Genomic DNA, 18,744 nt, shown 5'->3' with positions numbered 1-18,744 from the left:
GAAACCCTCGACGGACATCTGCGCACATCGACGAATGAAAAACGCTTGAAACACTAATGAATTACGTATATCGCGCATGTATCATTGATTGATTGTTTGATGTTTTCCGCCACACTCAACAATTTTTCAGTTATCTGGTGGCGCCCAGTTTTTATTGGTGGAAGAGAGAACCCAGATACAATTTAACTGGGAAGAGACCACAGATACAATGTACCTGGGAAGAGACCACCGACCTTCCGAAAGTAAAATGGGAAATTTTCTCACTTACCGGCACGAGCGGGATTCGAAACCGGGCCGACAGAGGTGAGAGGCCGTGTGATTTTGGGCGCGATACTCTTACCACTCGGCCACGGAGGTCCCGTGTATCACGAATGACCAAAATTTCATACTTGGAATATGCGCAGATTGTATGTAGTGTCTGTGGGACATAGCCTTAGGTAGAGTTTGCTCCTTCGCCAAATGCAGAGCATTTAGAAGAGTAGAATCACGGGTCTTTCGGATATGGCCTTAAAAATGGCCGAGCGTTTGGTGATGGAACTGTCACTAACTATTTTAACGACTTAGCTCTGTCGCAGCCGGGATTCGAACCTCGACCTTCCGCATGCGGGGCAAACGTTCTAATCTCTAAACCACCGCGGCGGTTCTCTATACATGGACTGTTCACTATTGAAAATACATAAAGCGCGTTTTTGAATAAGTCCTCTATACATGGGCTTACATGTATTCAATAACGCGCTTCTTGTATTTTCAATAGTGAACTTTATTTCTTTTTTACCCCGCCCCCCCGAGATCGAAGATCGAGGGGAGGGGGGTATTGTTTTTGTCCTGTCTGTCATTCTGTATGAAACTTTAACCTTAAAAATTTGACCCTGTGCTCTTGGGGTTTGACCTACTTTTTGAAAACTTTAACCTTGCTAATAACTTTTGAACAGTAAGTGCTAGACCTTTGATATTTCACATGAGTATTCCTTGTGACAAGACCTTTCCGTGGGTAATGTCGGACCCTTGACCTTGGAGTTTGACCCACTTTTGAATTATCGGGGGCATTTGTGTTTCACAAATAAATCTTGTTTACAGTCTACTTCCATTTCTGTCGGAATTCCCTGTCGTTAAAATATAGACGTACTATATTTATCAAAATTCTTACGCGCGTTGTTTACAACTGCAATGCATTCATGAGAAAGTGGCTATCATTACAATTTGTAAAGATATCAAAGTCAAAACATTGCAAACGTAAATATCAAGTATCCAACGCATGTCCCAAGCTTCCCAGAATCAGTTCATACGGAACACAATAGGTCCTCCGTACCCTTTGCTTGTCGTGAGAGGTGACTAAATGGGGCGGTCTTTCGGATGAGACCGCAAAAAACAAGGTCCTGTGTCAGAGCAGGTGTGGTACGATAAAGATCCCTCCCTGCTCAATGACCGTAAGCGCAGAGCACAGGCCTTTTGCAGCCCTTCATCGGCAACCGTGACGAATCAATGGAACACATTCCCTAACACGTTGATCAAAATACATACCCATTTATGAATCAGCGTGGATCATGAGCTTTGCAAAAGTTTTGGGTAAAGGACTGCAGGCAGAACTATATTTAAATATAGACCGAAACTTCCATTTATGTTACTTTTCATTAAAACTTTTTCGTCCAAAGTAGCTGGTCGCGATAGTTCAGTAATAGATCGTTCGATTCGTAACCGGGAGGTCGAGAGTTCGAGCCCCGCTTATACCACTGCTGCGTCAAATCTAAAACATGGGTAGTGGTTGCTCCTTCGCCAAACGCTCGGCATTTAGATGGGGGAATCATGAGTCTGTCAGACATTACTTTAAAAACGGAGGAGACCTCCGTCGTGGCAGGCGTTAGCACTAAGCATAGGTCTAAATTTGTGGTACTTCACCAACAACTGGTGACGTTTCAATGAAAGGGGAAGCTAACGAACAGTGATCAATCTCATAAGTCCTATAAGGAATACAAATTAGAGAGTTGGGCATACACGGACCTATGGATATACCAGCTATGGGATCGTGATATGAGTGAAAAATTCTCGACGGGACGTAAAACAAACGAAATCATCCAGTGGAGCTCAGCGACATCTTGCATGTACTTGGAATGAATGGCAATGGTATACACTCTTTGAAACACGAATATAACCAAACAAGGATCTTTTGTACAGATGTATACATCTTAATGATGTAAAGGAGTTGAGCTGTTAGTTTGCTGTCAATATTCATTTTCAATGAAATATCTACCGCAAGTACGAAGCTGATATAGAGGACTATGTGGTGTCTTTTATCTCGAGTTCACAGGGATATAACGAATCGACATGAATGAAAATGATTATTGTTAATACCGGGTAGATAAAACGTCGTCGATGTATCTAAATGTCGAGTTGAAGACCATAGCAAGATATATTTTTTCATGTCTAGAAGCATTTGAATAAACTCTACTTCATAAGAATGTAAAAACAGGTCAGCTAACAAAGGAGCCCAATTCGTGCCCATGGGAATTCCAACAGACTGTTGGAAGACCTGATCACTAAAGGCTACGAAGACATTCTCAATGAGAAACTCCAGCATATTTTTTATTTCAACTTCAGAGTACTTGTGCGTCGAATCAGAGTGGTGTTTAACAAAGTAATGTTTTGGATGACTGATCATGCAGTAGAAAGGAATATTACATTAATGAGTTATGAGTTTGATCACTGTTCGTTATCTTGACCTTACATTAATGAGTTATGAGATTGATCACTGTTCGTTATCTTCACCTTACATTAATGAGTTATGAGATTGATCACTGTTCGTTATCTTCACCTTACATTAATGAGTTATGAGATTGATCACTGTTCGTTATCTTCACCTTACATTAATGAGTTATGAGATTGATCACTGTTCGTTATCTTCACCTTACATTAATGAGTTATGAGTTTGATCACTGTTCGTTATCTTCACCTTACATTAATGAGTTATGAGATTGATCACTGTTCGTTATCTTCACCTTACATTAATGAGTTATGAGATTGATCACTGTTCGTTATCTTCACCTTACATTAATGAGTTATGAGATTGATCACTGTTCGTTATCTTCACCTTACATTAATGAGTTATGAGATTGATCACTGTTCGTTATCTTCACCTTACATTAATGAGTTATGAGATTGATCACTGTTCGTTATCTTCACCTTACATTACTGAGTTATGAGATTGATCACTGTTCGTTATCTTCATGTTATCGTTATGTATGCACGTCAGATATTTTCATTATTAGATCTACTTCCTATTTCGCTGATCAGACATCTTAGCAAGAATTTTTTTTGTCGTGAAATATCGGGCAAACCTACTATATCCTCTAACAAAATAACATTAGATTACCTAATATTTTATAGCACTTCCGGTGCAAACCTACTATATCCTCTAACAAAATAACATTAGATTACCTAATATTTTATAGCACTTCCGGTGCAAACCTACCATATCCTCTAACAAAATAACATTAGATTACCTAATATTTTATAGGACTTAACAAAATAACATTAGATTATCTAATATTTTAAAGCACTTCCGGTGCAAACGAAGGATTCACGAATTGAGTAATGCATATGTATATAGTTGTATTGGACCCGCATTGAATTAGGAATTGAATAATCAAAGAAATACTTCTTCAATTTAAATATTGTAAATATATTTTAAATCCTTGAATCGTGAAATTTATTTTTAAGTTACTCTCTTGTTAATCAGTTTACATGCAGACCAAGTCGATCAATTCAGTTACGCTGATGTTTTATCAAAGGCCCTTTTTACCCCTACTGTACTCAATGTTCCGAACAGAACATCTGTAAAACAACATCTTGGTGGTGTTTTATAGCTACCCCTAGTTTGAACATATTTTATTGTAACTGAATTTTCTTAGGGATTGAGCAACTAAGAGCGATCCCTCCCATATACCTTTCATATACATGGCTACCCCTTTACAAGATTAGTGGCTCGAACTATATCATCAGACGGAAGTGACACAACTTTTGATGTAAATAGCATGATCGCGACGTATGTGTTGTCATGTTACTATATCATTTCTCAGTTTTCCATATCATAAGGGTTTTAGATAGACAGATCATCTAAACTGAATAGAATTCTATTTGATAATATATTTATTATACGAATTGTGTACCGGTATTAAATGTAGCAGTGCTTAATTAATTCGGTTGTTAGTGCCTTTTATAATGTGTAGGGAAAAGGCAGCTAAGAATTCTAATAGTATACCATATTGTCATTGATTTTCCCCCCGAATACGAAATGATATTTCTTTACTCTTTAGGTCACCTGAGTCACTCAGATGACGTATTGCGACTGGCCTGCGTCCGTAGTCCTCCGTCATGTATTAACAATTGAACATTTTTAACCTCTTGATAACTACCATTCCAATTCTTTTCAAATTTGGTATGAAGCATCTTTGGGACAAGGACATAAATTTTATTTCAGGACTCCTGCACCCCTGGGGCCTTAGGGGCGGGGCAAAAACTGTCAAAAATTCATAAATTTTCTAACAAAATTCCTCTCAACAACCGCACATGTTTAAGAAAAACTAAATGCATAGTGATATAGCGCAGGAAGGTCTTTATCAAAATTGTAAATTTCATGATCTCCGGGGTAGAGGTTCTGACTCAAGGGCGGGGCCAAACTTGGGATGGATAGTGTATTCATGCAAAACATGTAAATGATATCTGCTTTAATGCTATTGATACTAAATTGAAACTAAATAGATATTTAGAAGGAGTAGGTAGTCCTTTACCAAAATTGTAAATTTCATGATCCTAGGGGGTAAGGGTTTGGTTTCAGGGTGGGGCCAAAATTATTACAATAATCACTATTGTCTTTATCATTTGAAGGACTTCTTTAAGATTACTGATACGGTGTAAAAACTAAATGCATATTTAGGAAAAGCAGAAAAAATGTACAAAAATGGTGAATTCGCAACCCCATGGTTTTGACTTTAGAGTGGGTCCAAATTAGTGATATCCTATAATGATGATACATATATTAATTTATGATTGATTGAATATTGTTTAACGTCGAGAATATTTCACACATATGGAGACGTCACCACTGCCGGTAAAGGGCTGCAAAATTAAGGCCTATGCTCGGCCCTTATCGCCATTGAGCAGGGAGGGATCTTTATCGTGCCACACCTGCGGTTTTTGCGGTCTCATCCGAATGACCGCCCCATTTAGTCGCCTCTTTCGACAAGCAAGGGGGTACTGAGGACCTATTCTAACCCGGACTGTAAAGCTTCCCAGCAGTGTGTGCACTTTTGAGGGCATGGAAGTTTTATGAACACATCGTATTTTATAATATTGCTGAATATCAGAATTTATCTTAGATAATTTCAGAACAGGAAATTTTTACTAGATTTTTAACCCTTGGGACTAGTCATACTTCTAACTAGTACTCACGTGACCGATAAGGCCTGTGGACCTCTTCTTTATTAGTAATATGCATACAATTTCTTAACGTCAAAGAAAACAAATTTTATCTGATTTTTATCAGACGTATTCTCGAATGGTACAGTGTACTCAATACTGTACATATGAAGATCATTGTTACTGGTCTCTGATTAAAATCCAAAGTTTTAAATATCCTCAAGAACTTTTGATACCTTACGTATACATTACTCCATAAATTTCATATCCACTAGGAAACTATGATGGTCTTAGAATGTATTCTTCCTCAAGTTAAAACTTCATATATGAACAGCTTTCTTACCTTCAACAATGAAACTATGGAATGACCTGTCTACCCATATTAGAAACCTCCTTACCCTTAAATCGGTTAAAACTGCTATTTGAAATATGTACTACAAATACCAAATAAACTGTTAAATCATGGCAAACTGTAAGTAAATGATTTGCATTGCCAATTAAGAAATTGTGCTAGTAATTTAAATTTGACTTTCATGGTCATCTAAGAGATGATGCTACCTGTGAAATGTGTGATCATCCTACTGAAAATGCTTTTATTTTTTCTTTGAATGTGTTCAGAACAAAGAATTACTCTAAGAGTCTATCAATTAAATGCAAATGGGCAAATTCCTATCGTTGAAATTATTGCTGAGCGGTGATGATATTCTTAAGTTCAAAGACAATGTACACATTTTTGAATATGTTTAAAGGTACATTCTGAAAAGCAAAAGATTTTGATAAATGCATTTCATAGATGTTCCTACATATTTGTCTGATTGTACAAGTTATTATATGTGTGTATCTATGTATATATTGTGAGGATTTCACCCCGTATCGATCGTTTTGTTTTTATTTTTGTATTATTGTTGTACATACGTTATCGATAGTTCTCATATGATAAGGAATTGACTTGCTGCTATATATTATTGAATATCTTACTTGTATATTGCTCTACGGATGAATTTTCACACGTGTTTAAACATTACAGCTACTTTCACTTTGATATGTCAATTTCCTGTCGATTTGGTGTTTACCTTTGACTGTATGAAGCATACTGAGGAGTTCCGTATGTCAGAATTATCGATCTGTTTAAATGCGGGAAATATGAAAGGTTTACCATTGTACATACGATGTGTATTGATGATTATTTTTTTATTGCAAATGTTTTAATGTTCAATCCTAACACTTTATTGTTTCATTATGTAAGGACGAGATTCGACGTTATTTGAGTATAGAATTCTGTTTGAGAGTTTCTGTGTCAAGCGCGTGTCGTATACAGATTTCGGTGTTTTTCTGTATTTTTCTATGATTTCCTCGTGCGGAATATAGAATTCTGTATTTTTGAGTATAAAAGGCTGTACTTGCGCAGACTCGCTCTCTTTTGGTTCTCTCTCTATTTGGAAGCGACGTAAGTCGTCTGTTTGTTTTATTATTATTATTATTTGAGCAATAATAGGATTTATTTCTGAAAGAAGTTATATTTTAATTTAATTATTTTTGAGTCTGCTCTATTTTTCTATCGTTTTGGGTAACTTTAGAAATCATTTGGATTATTATTTGTGTTTTAGAGTAAGTTAGTTATTAATTTGATTCTCATAAGTGTAATAGATTTATCTTAGGGAATGTTTTGGAGAAATTCTTCTTTGGGAATTAATAATTGATTTATTGCTTATCTAGAGTATATAGTAATTCAATCTGTGACAGATTTCACAATTTAACTTGTGATTTAGATTCATTTTAATATTGTTTGAGATTGAAGTTTGATATTTATTTAAGGTTTATGGTAGGGTATTTCTAAAGAGTGATTGTCCTCTGAGAAATCTACAGATTAAAGATTCTAGTTATACCACATTTTTACTTAGGAGTAAGCTATTGTTTGCTTTATGAGTAACTCACGAGAGTGAATACCCTTGATATGAATATTTCGTTCATTATTCATATCTGATTTTGTCCCGAGTTATTCCCCTTGAATGTGTTTTCGGAGGATTAATAATAGAATTGTTTTTAGTAAGAATTTCATGCGCATGTCGATCTCGTCATCTCGTTTATTGACTCGTTTGTCATCCGCTTTTCTTTTAACTGGCTGTTGTGAATATTGCACTGATTGTTTAGCTGAACAACGCGAAAGAGTGAAGTCCTCTGGTGCGTTAACTTCATGTTGCTTATGTTGATTATCTTTGAAATGAATAAATAATTGACTTTTGAATTTGAGTATTATTTCTGACTGGTTAAAACACTGTTTAGGTGTGTCGCTTAGTCACAACCCAGGTTTAAGTATAGGTTGAGGTTGAGTAGGGCAGACAGGTGTTTAGTATTTATTTTCCCTTGCTGGTGGGGACATCCAGCTGGTGGCAGCGCTACTGTGGGGAGAGGACTTTCCCACCACAATATGTATACATATGTATGTGATTTCCAGATGTTACCCAGTTTTTGAGAAGCTATAGCTGCTTATCCTATTCTGATGTTGACGCCCCCCTTAAATCCGCCACTGGTTGTTCTGTCATCAGGACTGAATTTTTATGCCCCCGTAGTCAAAGATGTTGGGTCATATAGTTTTTGGTCTGTCTATCCACTAACTCATACCTTTTGAATGCCTAGTGGGCTTTCATATTTAACACGTGTATTTCTTATGACAATGCCTTTCTTTTTTGTACCAGAATTACCTTTCTGCCACAGAGGGGCTTCAAAGTTTCACATCCACGTCTTGTTTTCATTTCGTTTTTGACCGGGTTGCACGAAGTGCAGATCCGGTCTATAGTATGGTGAAGTGCGGGCGGGCGGGTGGGCGGTTGGGGGAATTTTGTGAAATCAACTCCTCCTACAGTTTTTTATGTACAACCTTGAAACTTTGCAGAAAGTAAGTATATATATTGAAGTTATGCACTAGGTTTTTTGAAGTCTGACCTTTGTCGAATATGGGCGCTACAGCTAAAAGTTGTTACTAAAAATAGAGTTCAACTTGAAAAAGGTAAGTGAGATTATCTTTGGTGGTTAAATTTAGTTGCACTACCTCTGAGGAAAAATTCATTTATATATGAATGTCAAATTTTCTGGGCATGAGTTGTAAATTTGCAATATAAATAGAGAATTATGTTTCTTTATCATATAATCATATACAATTCAAGCACCTGAAGTTATTGTTCATTTTAGTTATTATTACTTAATATTGCATATATCATGTTTTTTTTATTAATCAATAAAAGCCCTGCGGCAATATGTGATGTGTTTTTTTTTTTTTTTTTTTTTTTTTTTTTTTTTATATATATCGGCATTTTTACAAGACAAAAATCCGTACCTGTATCCGGAAACAATCGTGTCCTCTCACGTTACCGATACGGAACTAACATTTTAGGCCATAACAAATCATAACAGTCCTCCAGATAACTACCACCAAATAAATCCCTACCCAAATTATTTACTCTAAATATTGCAACCCGGCCAATTGAGTCTTTGACCCATTTTTTTTTCTTTTACTCCAGTTTTTATTCTCTACCGACACCAATTACTTCTTTGCAACACGTGATTTGACTCGGCAGAAAACGCGGTTATATTGTGGGGTGGGGGTGGGGGGTGGGGTGGAAGTTGACGAAGTTTAGACCTTTACCTATACATGTAACATAAATTATTAAAGGTCAAATTGAATAAAGAGATCCAAATGGATTTTTAGAAACTTCTTTAAATGAGCAACCACAATCTAAATAAATTTTCTATTTTAAACGAATAAGAATAAAATAGATGCAATTTTTCCGCTTAGTGTATAAAGGAAAATGAAAAAGGTTTGAATTAGATACAATTTATGAATTATGCAATACAAAAACAAATTTTCGCAGTTTATGGTCAAACGTTTTACGGTTTTTTGAAGATCGAATGTAGTGTGCAAATGCGGTTCAAATGGAATTTTAAATCACAAATTTTCGATGCATTAGGAATTCGATACATGCCTAAACGACGGGAAAAAAAATCACATTAAAACACCAGTTTGAGCAAATGTATCCCAAGTGTAGTTTTAATTTTAATTTCAGTTGTCATTTCTCAGGAAATGGATGTTTAGTAATAATTAATTGCATTTTTGATTTTGACTGAATGAGAGAAATCTATACTAATGCCTCTACCGAGCATTCAAACTACATTAGCGTCAACGACGAAGCAGATGTGCTCCGTGACATACAATTACATGTAAGATTATTATCGTGACATTGCTATGAATTATTGCATATTCCCCGAAGTACACCTTTTAAATTGTTGATTGATAGAAGAAAAAATCTTTGAAAATGAAAGCGTGTTTGTAATGTAAAAAATCTTCGAAATAATACGCTTGGGAAGCGGAGTACTTGCGATGAATAAAAAATGCTATTCAGGTGTAATTTCCAAATTTTATTAGATGTGACAGAATTCATCTACCTGGATTTACTTTTATTACCAAGTTAATTGATGCGTTTTGCAGAATGAAATGGTAATTCAATACAGATGTTTTATATCTAGGGGTGCATTTAAAAAAAATAAATTAAATCAATAGTCACTCCTTCCATGTACCACATCCTCGCATGAAAATCCCTCGACAGGATCAGTTTTTAGTTAAAGGCATATTAGATTAGAGATGTAAGTGTAAATGAATATTTACCTAATTCAGATAGTATGATTCTTTTACAATCATATTTGATTGTTTTCTTTTTAAATTTTATGAAATTTGTAACTTCAGGAACAATAAAACGATTATTATTTTGGTGAAGTTTGTTACTTTATATGCTCCTGTCTCAAGACCATAAATTGAGAGAATATTTTTAGTCAAAATTTTGATTACTTCTATCTGAAGATTTATTTAGCAGGGATGTTTGAAAATTGCAAATTTATGTTTAAAAGATAAATAAATACAAACATATACTAAAACTTTTATTTCTTTTTGAAATTTAAAAAGTCTATTCTCAGTTTATGGTCTTAAGACCTGAATTTCCATTAACGTTCCACTTCGTCAATTTCATAAGAAATTCGAAGGATTAATGAAAAGATACCATTCATTCATTAAGTACATCTACGTTTGATACGGTTTGGTTTTAAGTAAAATCTAATTAAACGAAACTGAGTCTATCGATATATCGCAAAAAAGACTCACCATCTGGACAATTATTTTTATTATTCAGGTCTGAGTTTTTTTTAAAAATACACTTTATTAAATCAAAATTAGCAATTTTATCAAACGCCTTCACAATGTTGAGCATTTTGATTTATCTTACTTGAAATTGAACGAGCACTGTTTGGTCGTCAATAGATGTACCATAGTTTCTACTTATTTGTGGTAGTCATCACGTGTTTCATTATAAGTCATTTAAATTTACATATAGATTGCAGAAACTCTTGACCTTGGTCTCTTGAAATGACGCCTCCTGATGTTCATTTTAACGATAGAGAAATATTATGTGCTCCTTGAGTTGCAGGCATTTGAAAGTAGATATTATGTTAATAAAATCTTCTTAAGAATACGTATAAGGCAATGTGTTAACAGAAATATTGCAATTTTGTAATCAATCTCGAAATGTCGTTCAATTATGTACATGTACATCCATAAGCTTTATCTAACAATGCAAAACGGAGGTCGCCAACGCTAAATAGACAGAAAATAATGTCCAGAAATCGGTGCTTATTCCGATGTTATTTTACAATTAAATATGAATTTTGTTATTCATACTGTTGTTATTTACATTTTAAAAACAAATATTTACATTGTATTTTGCTATTAATACATGTACTGCTGTTACGTACATTTAAAAGTCGTGCATTTAATTTAGATTGTATATATGAGGTCATATAATTAGATTGTATTTTGATAAGTTTCTCTAAACAAGTAATGGAAATAGTCGAGTATACTCAACCACCTTTGTAACATTTTATTTTACTTCCAATTTTACTTCAATTTTGGTAACGTCAAAATGACGTTAAAAACGCAACGTCAGAACATCGATATAATATAACTTACGTTAAAAAGTTTTGATGAAAGAAAAATATAAAATCTATATGCCAGTGGCATGGCAGTTGAGGATAACGCAGCATAAAAATAATTAGATAATTTTTCCTGAGAAATTTAATCTAGGTAATAGCTACTCTAAACTTGCCATTAGAGTCTATATTTCCTCCCTGATCTTCATTAACCCTGTATTAAACCAACAGAGATATGTTATCACAATATTTAAAAAGAAAAGTCCATAATGTTTTCAAAATGTTTTCGCTCATCTTGTGATTTTCAGTAATTTGTCATGCGATAATTGTAAATTAATTTGAAATCATTACAATAAAAAGGAATAGTTAGAATTATGTAATTTGGTACATATGTATGCGCGTTACAAACTAGCACATCACCCGCCGTTATACCGAGATATTATTTCTGTTGATATAGGAAAATATAATATTAAATATAAGCACGCTACAAGGATTTAAACATGAATTAATTCTTACATGCATGCGGACAAACTGATATTTACTTCATCGGTATGTCTCTAATACATGTACTATACATGGCGGTTTTGTATGTATATGTGTAAACACCACATCACTGAAGTGAACACAAAACGCTTACACTGTAAAATTGTGAGATAAATATCCTCCGAAATCACAATTTCGTTCTGCATTTCGTTTTTGAATACATGCATAACATTGAATAAACAGACACAATTACAGATATTTTTCTGGTTTAACTTGAATCTTAAGGGGTTATCATGGCAATGTAGGCACGTAGAAAAAAGGGAGAGGCGGGCTTTTTGACAATGATCAATATTTGTTATTGATCCAGATCAAACAGGGTTCATATCCAACAGATATATTGGAGAAAACACAAGGTTGATATATGATATTATGCACTATACTGAAGAAGATGATATCCCAGGCCCTTTGCTACTTATTGACTTTGACTTATTGACTTTGAGTAATCTCAAAGTTTTGATACTTTATCGTGGAATTTCATACAAAAAACTTTGGATTTCTTCAATTTTGGTCCTTCTATTAGAAAATGGGTTAGCCTTTTTTATACAAATATAAAGTATACAGTTAACCAAGGCGGCAATCTCTCTGAAGTGTTTGATATTCAGAGAGGGTGCCGACAAGGAGGCCCTTTATCACCTTATATATTTCTAATATGAGCAGAAATTCTAGCAATACAAATAAGAAAAAATAAAAATATTAAAGGCATAATTATTGGAAATATTGAAAAAGAAATTTCTCAACTGGCTGACGACACTTCAATTATTCTCGATGGAAGTGAACAAAGTCTGTTGAAAACTCTAAGGACCTTACAAAGATTTTCGGAAATGTCTGGCTTATGTATCAATTATTCTAAAACTCACACCGTATGGATTGGCTAAAAAAAAATACAGTAATGACGTTTTATTACCCAACAGTAATCTCAAATGGGGAACTACTAAATTCACCCTGTTAGGATTTATTTTTATGTTGAATTGTATCATTGAAATTATTCTGGATACGACATCTTATTTCTACAAACAGGGGAATGAATAACTTAATACCTGGCTTTGAACTAACTACGTTCATTTCTTGTGGGATTGAATATGTCAAATTACTCTTGAAATCCTTAAAAAACAACTTTTGGATAGATATATTCAAATCCTGGATTGAACTACAAAATGCTGGTGCAGAATCAAATACTACCGCAGATACACCTCTATTTTATAATCATATGATTCATATTGGTGGGAAAACTTTGTTTAATAAACAACCCTTTGACAGTAACATTAGACGCATAAATGATATTATTGAAGAAGATGGCAGTTTCTTTTAGCTATGAAACTTTTTGTGATACTTATCCGAATGTGAAAATCAATTTCTTAGAATATGCAAGCATCATTCATGCAATAAAGACTTGGATTAAAATGTCTTCCAAAAACATAAGTTTTAAAAAGTTGGCAGATCCATTCATTATGTCAAACATATACAATGTACTGAAATGTAGAAAGTCCAAATGCTTTTATGAACTTCTCATAGAAATTCCTCAGTGACAACAGGCAAAACAAGATGGAGTGAACTCTTAGAAATAGATAATACTGAGTGGAAAATAATCCACAAAATACCTTTTATAATAAACAAAAAATATTAAACTTCAATGGCTCCATATAGAATACTTGATAAAATTTTAGCAACAAACTCATTTTTATTTAAAACAAAAAAGTGAACTCAAAATTGTGTACCTTTTGTTACAATGAGGAGGAAACAATAGAACATATAATATGGGAATGTAATTGTGTTCAATCATTTCTAGCTGATTTTGAAGTTTACTTAGAACAGAGAAGAAATTGTCAACTAGTCTTTACAAAAAAGTCTTTTATAGTAGGCATCCTTGAGAAAAACAAGGGTATACAAAATATTCTCATCCTTTGGTTAAAGTATTATTTTTATACAGCAAGATTTACAGAGAAAAAACCGAGTGTGCGTTTTGCAATATCATTTTTAAAGTTATTCTATGAAATACAAAAATTCATTTCTTATAAAAATGGTGATACTGAAAATTTTGATGCCCTTTGGAATAGATGGAACCAAATATTTCCATAGATCTCTCTCTCTCTCTCTCTCTCTCTCTCTCTCTCTCAAAGAAATAAACACCTCTGTAATTCTATATTACATGTATATTATGAAGATATACCATGAACTAATTACAGAATGTTGAAAAATAATAATAATAATTTTTTTTTTTAATTTGTCATTTCTATATTCAAATGAAGATATTTTGGGTGATTTCCCCCACCCCCATCCCACTATATTTCATAGTAGTATAGAGAATGAAAAGAATGTAATCTATGAGGTGAAGACATGTAGTGAAGGATAAGTCCCCACCCCCATCTAATGGAAGCCTGGGGGGAAATGAGGCAGTTTTAACTTACGAAGACCCTAAACCTCCCCCCCCCCCTTGATTTGGGATTTGCATGTCAAAATTTTTAATATGAATCCAATTCCAACTTCTTCTCCGGCTGCCCCCCCCCCCCCTCCCCTGCCTTTCGACAAACGATGCTACGTGTCGGCATTGAATAAAATATTGTCCACGAACAACTCCGTCTTCGGACTTGAATGATGATGCTTCCCACTTATCGATTTCAGATGATTAGCACAAGTTGCTATATAACTATGTAAGTGCTGGTTTAATTAATAATAAATGCTTATTTCATTGGATCAAGTACATTGTATATCTGTTATCGAACCCTATCCAGTTTAAATATTTCAAATTTCATTTCTATTCAAATACAGAAAAGTTTGAAATTACCATAATTTGTTTCGGAAGGGTATTATAACCCAAAGGCCATAAATCTGCATGATTTTCATCTTATACAGATATATATATAGTCAATATCTATACCCCTATACAATGTACATTATTCTAATTTTGTAAATAGTAAGGAGTGTATATAAGTCAAATATTGTAAATTCATGAATGTGGTTGATAAACGGTTTCAAACAGGAAATGTAGGATTGATTAATCCGAAATTTTCTTGGAATATCTTATTTTAGGGCTAATGATTCCAGAATTAAATGTACAATCCTCACTTTTTCTGTTTCTTTTTAAATTGAGGCAAGGCATTGGAACTTGTGTACACTTTTTGAATACGTAAGACTTTATTCAGTGGTGGATCCAGAAATTTCTGAACGTTGAAGGAGAGGGGTGGGGTCGCAGTATGAGGTTGTGGGGCTTTGGAAGCCCCACCCCCCTCCCTTCGTAGGTCCAGGGCGAAATCCTATTGGTGGACGAGGAGCGAAAACCCTTGAAACTATTGAGCTAACAAAATAAGATGTATATATTTACATGTACGTGTTTTTGAACATATTTCTATATATAAAAAAAATGAATGATAGTTTCGAAGGGGAGGGGTACCGGGGCTGGATTTGCCTCTGTTATTTTATGTGACACATTTTTCCATATTTTAAGTGCAATAAGGTTAAATGTATTTTCAATTTCCTAGTACTAAACTTTCTATACCATTATTGTTATAAAACATTATTTTACGTTAATTGAATGTTATGATTAATTTGTGTTGCTTATCTCGTATAGGTCCAACACCAAAAATCAGGTCTACAGCTAAAGCGAATGTATGAAAAATAGACTTGAAGTGTAAAAAGGTCAAGTTTGACACACTCAAGCTTTATAACAAGCACTGTGACCCCTCCTATCTTTACAATTATACTTCAAGTAGAAATTAGAAGTATGCTAGTACTTCTAAAAGAAATTGACAGTACAACACAACTCAGGTGCGAACATCTTTATGTCAAGAGTAACATAATTGCGGTGACATGTTAGTTTAAGCACGAACGCACCCCCCTCACGTGCACACGAACCACCGCGTGACTCTATCTCCACATTCCGTTGCGATGGAATAATAAAACAAAAATGCAACAGTTTTGCTAAATTCTCAGAAATATGAATAATTTTGAATGTAAACATCCAAATCATACAATGCAAGTGAATATCAGTTAGATTAGTAACAAACCGCCTGTCCGAACATTTTGGATTGTCATTTATAAGATATCATCACTATGTGGTATGATATACTAATTTTTAATTGAATAATAGATAAACTGATGAATAAAATAATTTGAAAAATTACATAAACAAAAAAAAGTTATAAAAATAACTAGTAGTAAACACAAAAAAGCAAAAGAAATCAAAATATAAATATAAAGGTACATTAATTGCATGATATAAATTAGTAAATAAATCTAGGGTGCTACGGAGTATAGTTTTCATGTTTACCATTTAGATAAATCATAAATTCCTAGCGAAAATGTACATCAAATAAATAAGGATATAAAAAGCACTAAAAGTGACCAACAACACGAACAACAGTGAATTGTAAAATTTTCGGGACGACCTGTCCTTTCCTTAGGACGATAGGATATTTATATAGAAATTTTCCTTTATTTTCGTTTTCTATATAATTTTCTTTTCGATGTAAATATTCTATGTCCTGAGGAAGGCACTAGTCGTCCCAAAAATTTTACAATAAAAACGCAGGAAAATATGCAGTTCCAAAATATATTCAAATCACTAGCGCTCTCTGGATTTTAATATCCATCCTCAGTGATTTGAATATATTTTGGAACTGCATATTTTCCTGCTTTTTTATTTAATTATTTTGTCTGTGTTATATCATCTCTTTCTATATATACTAAGTCTACAAACGTATTTTCACCGCAGACTACATGTTTTTGGTATTTAGGTTTTCCAATAAATGCTAATAGCGGAGTGAATTAGGACATGTCCTTTTCGTCCAAAGAGCATATAGAGTAGATTAGATATAGGGTTCTAACAAAATCACGAGATAAATATCAAACAGAACATGTGAATTGTACTATAAAACACGTTTGTAAGGAAAAGTTTTCTGTTGACATATTGATGTTAATCCAAGGCAACATTGCAGCTCTGTTTGTTTCCATGTAAATCATAACAGAAAAACATAAAATGACGAAAAAAATGTTAAGTCCTAAAAATACAAAACGAAAATGGCTTGATTAGAAATGCAATATATAAAAGGAATACACAACAGCATTCTCCCAGCCACAATATTGTTAGAAAAAACCCAAACAAATGCGATAAGATACACTATGAATCTTTATTGGAAACAAAAGTGGTGCATAAAAAAGGCCAATTTAACACGTTTGTAAGGAAGTTTCAGTTTAGGTATTCAATGTATATCGATCATGAGTAATATGATTTTTGTATTTGAAGGTTTCATCAAATAAGAAATATTTCACTATGCGAATTTATTTAATTTTGATTACTGTTTGATTTATTTCCTCTTAAATTTTACATTGAAGTCTATGAGAGAAACATATTTTATTAAACTATTCTTGAAAGAAATTGTACTTTCATACAAATTTCTTGGTAAACAGTTGCATAAAACTTTGAAAAAAAAAAATGAAATAAAATGAATCATTTACCACTGAGAGGTTTAGAAAATTCGATTTTTTTTATTTTCATCAAGAATGGATAACTCTTCCAAAAAGATTCAAATGCAAATTGATCGGGTTTTACTCATTCACCTGTCATATGAATTTGACGTACTTTACTTTCATCATTATTCAATAATGAACACTTTATCTTGATTTAAATTATTCAGAATTGTTCAATCCCATTTCGCTAAACATTGAATACCTTCAATTCTGTAGTTAAAAATAAACAATTTGCGGATTTTATTTGCAAATATTGAAAGCAAGTATTTCAATGGGTACCTTTACAATATAGATGTACATACTGATGCGTGTTTCCGTTTTTCTTTCTAAAGTTATATTTGCAAAACTTGTATGGAGGGAAATTTATCAGGCGGTCGTCAGATAAAATATTTTTCTCAGCCGCCTTTCGTAGGATTCCTCATTTTTCTTCTTTCAGTGATTGTTTCGGAATATTCAAGTTCTGTTCATTGAAGATAGATCCTTAAAGCATTTTTGTGGATAAAAATATTATAAATAAAAAATAGATCCTTAAAGCAATATGTAAAGAGTTGGTTTAAACCTGTAATGTGTAATCTTTCCGCCAGTTTAATGATGGAAGGAAAAATAAAATGCGATTGATTTGATTTCAAACCTACATTTATGTACATTTGTTCTACAGAGTATGTACAGGTAAATTAGAGATATATTAAATGCTATGGAATAATTTACATATAATATTCGTTTCTATGTAAATGAAATGGACAAAACATAACCAACTTATCGATACTCTGTTTCGCTAATAATTTCAAAATGATTAAAATGCCTTATCGTGCACGTGCATGTCGAGTTTTCTATTGTATATAAGAGTTTACATTTCCTGAATTCATGTCCAGATCCGATGTAAAATTGCTGAAAAAATCGTGAATATTCTCAAAATACCCGAATTAATCCGTCCTCCGTGAATTTCTTGATCTTTTGAGTTTACATTTTTTTTTTATTATTCATCTTTCAGATAATGCCTTTGGTGTTGTATTTATTTAGTTGAAGTAGATAAAAAGAACAAAACTAAATGACAGAAGATGGAAGCAATAAAATGCACAATAATGAATATCTTATATTGTAACATATGTGGAATTACTTAAGATTATATAAACTTCTAAATGCATATTTAGTTTATCTTCTTTCCCGAGTTTTGATTGGAATCACGATGTCTCGAACAGAAAAAAATTGTCATACATGATGTTCTTAGATGAAATTTTTTTAGGCAATTAAACGATAAAACCTGAAAAATTAAATACTTGTATTCCAACGTAACCATATTTGTTTTTACAATTATAACAATTTAGAATCACTATTACAAATTTAAAACATACTGAT

Source organism: Ostrea edulis, chromosome 4, assembly GCF_947568905.1.
Source record: "Ostrea edulis chromosome 4, xbOstEdul1.1, whole genome shotgun sequence".
Classification (NCBI taxonomy): domain Eukaryota; kingdom Metazoa; phylum Mollusca; class Bivalvia; order Ostreida; family Ostreidae; genus Ostrea; species Ostrea edulis.
The sequence above is the reverse complement of the archived record's forward strand: the minus strand, read 5'-3'. Positions refer to the sequence as shown.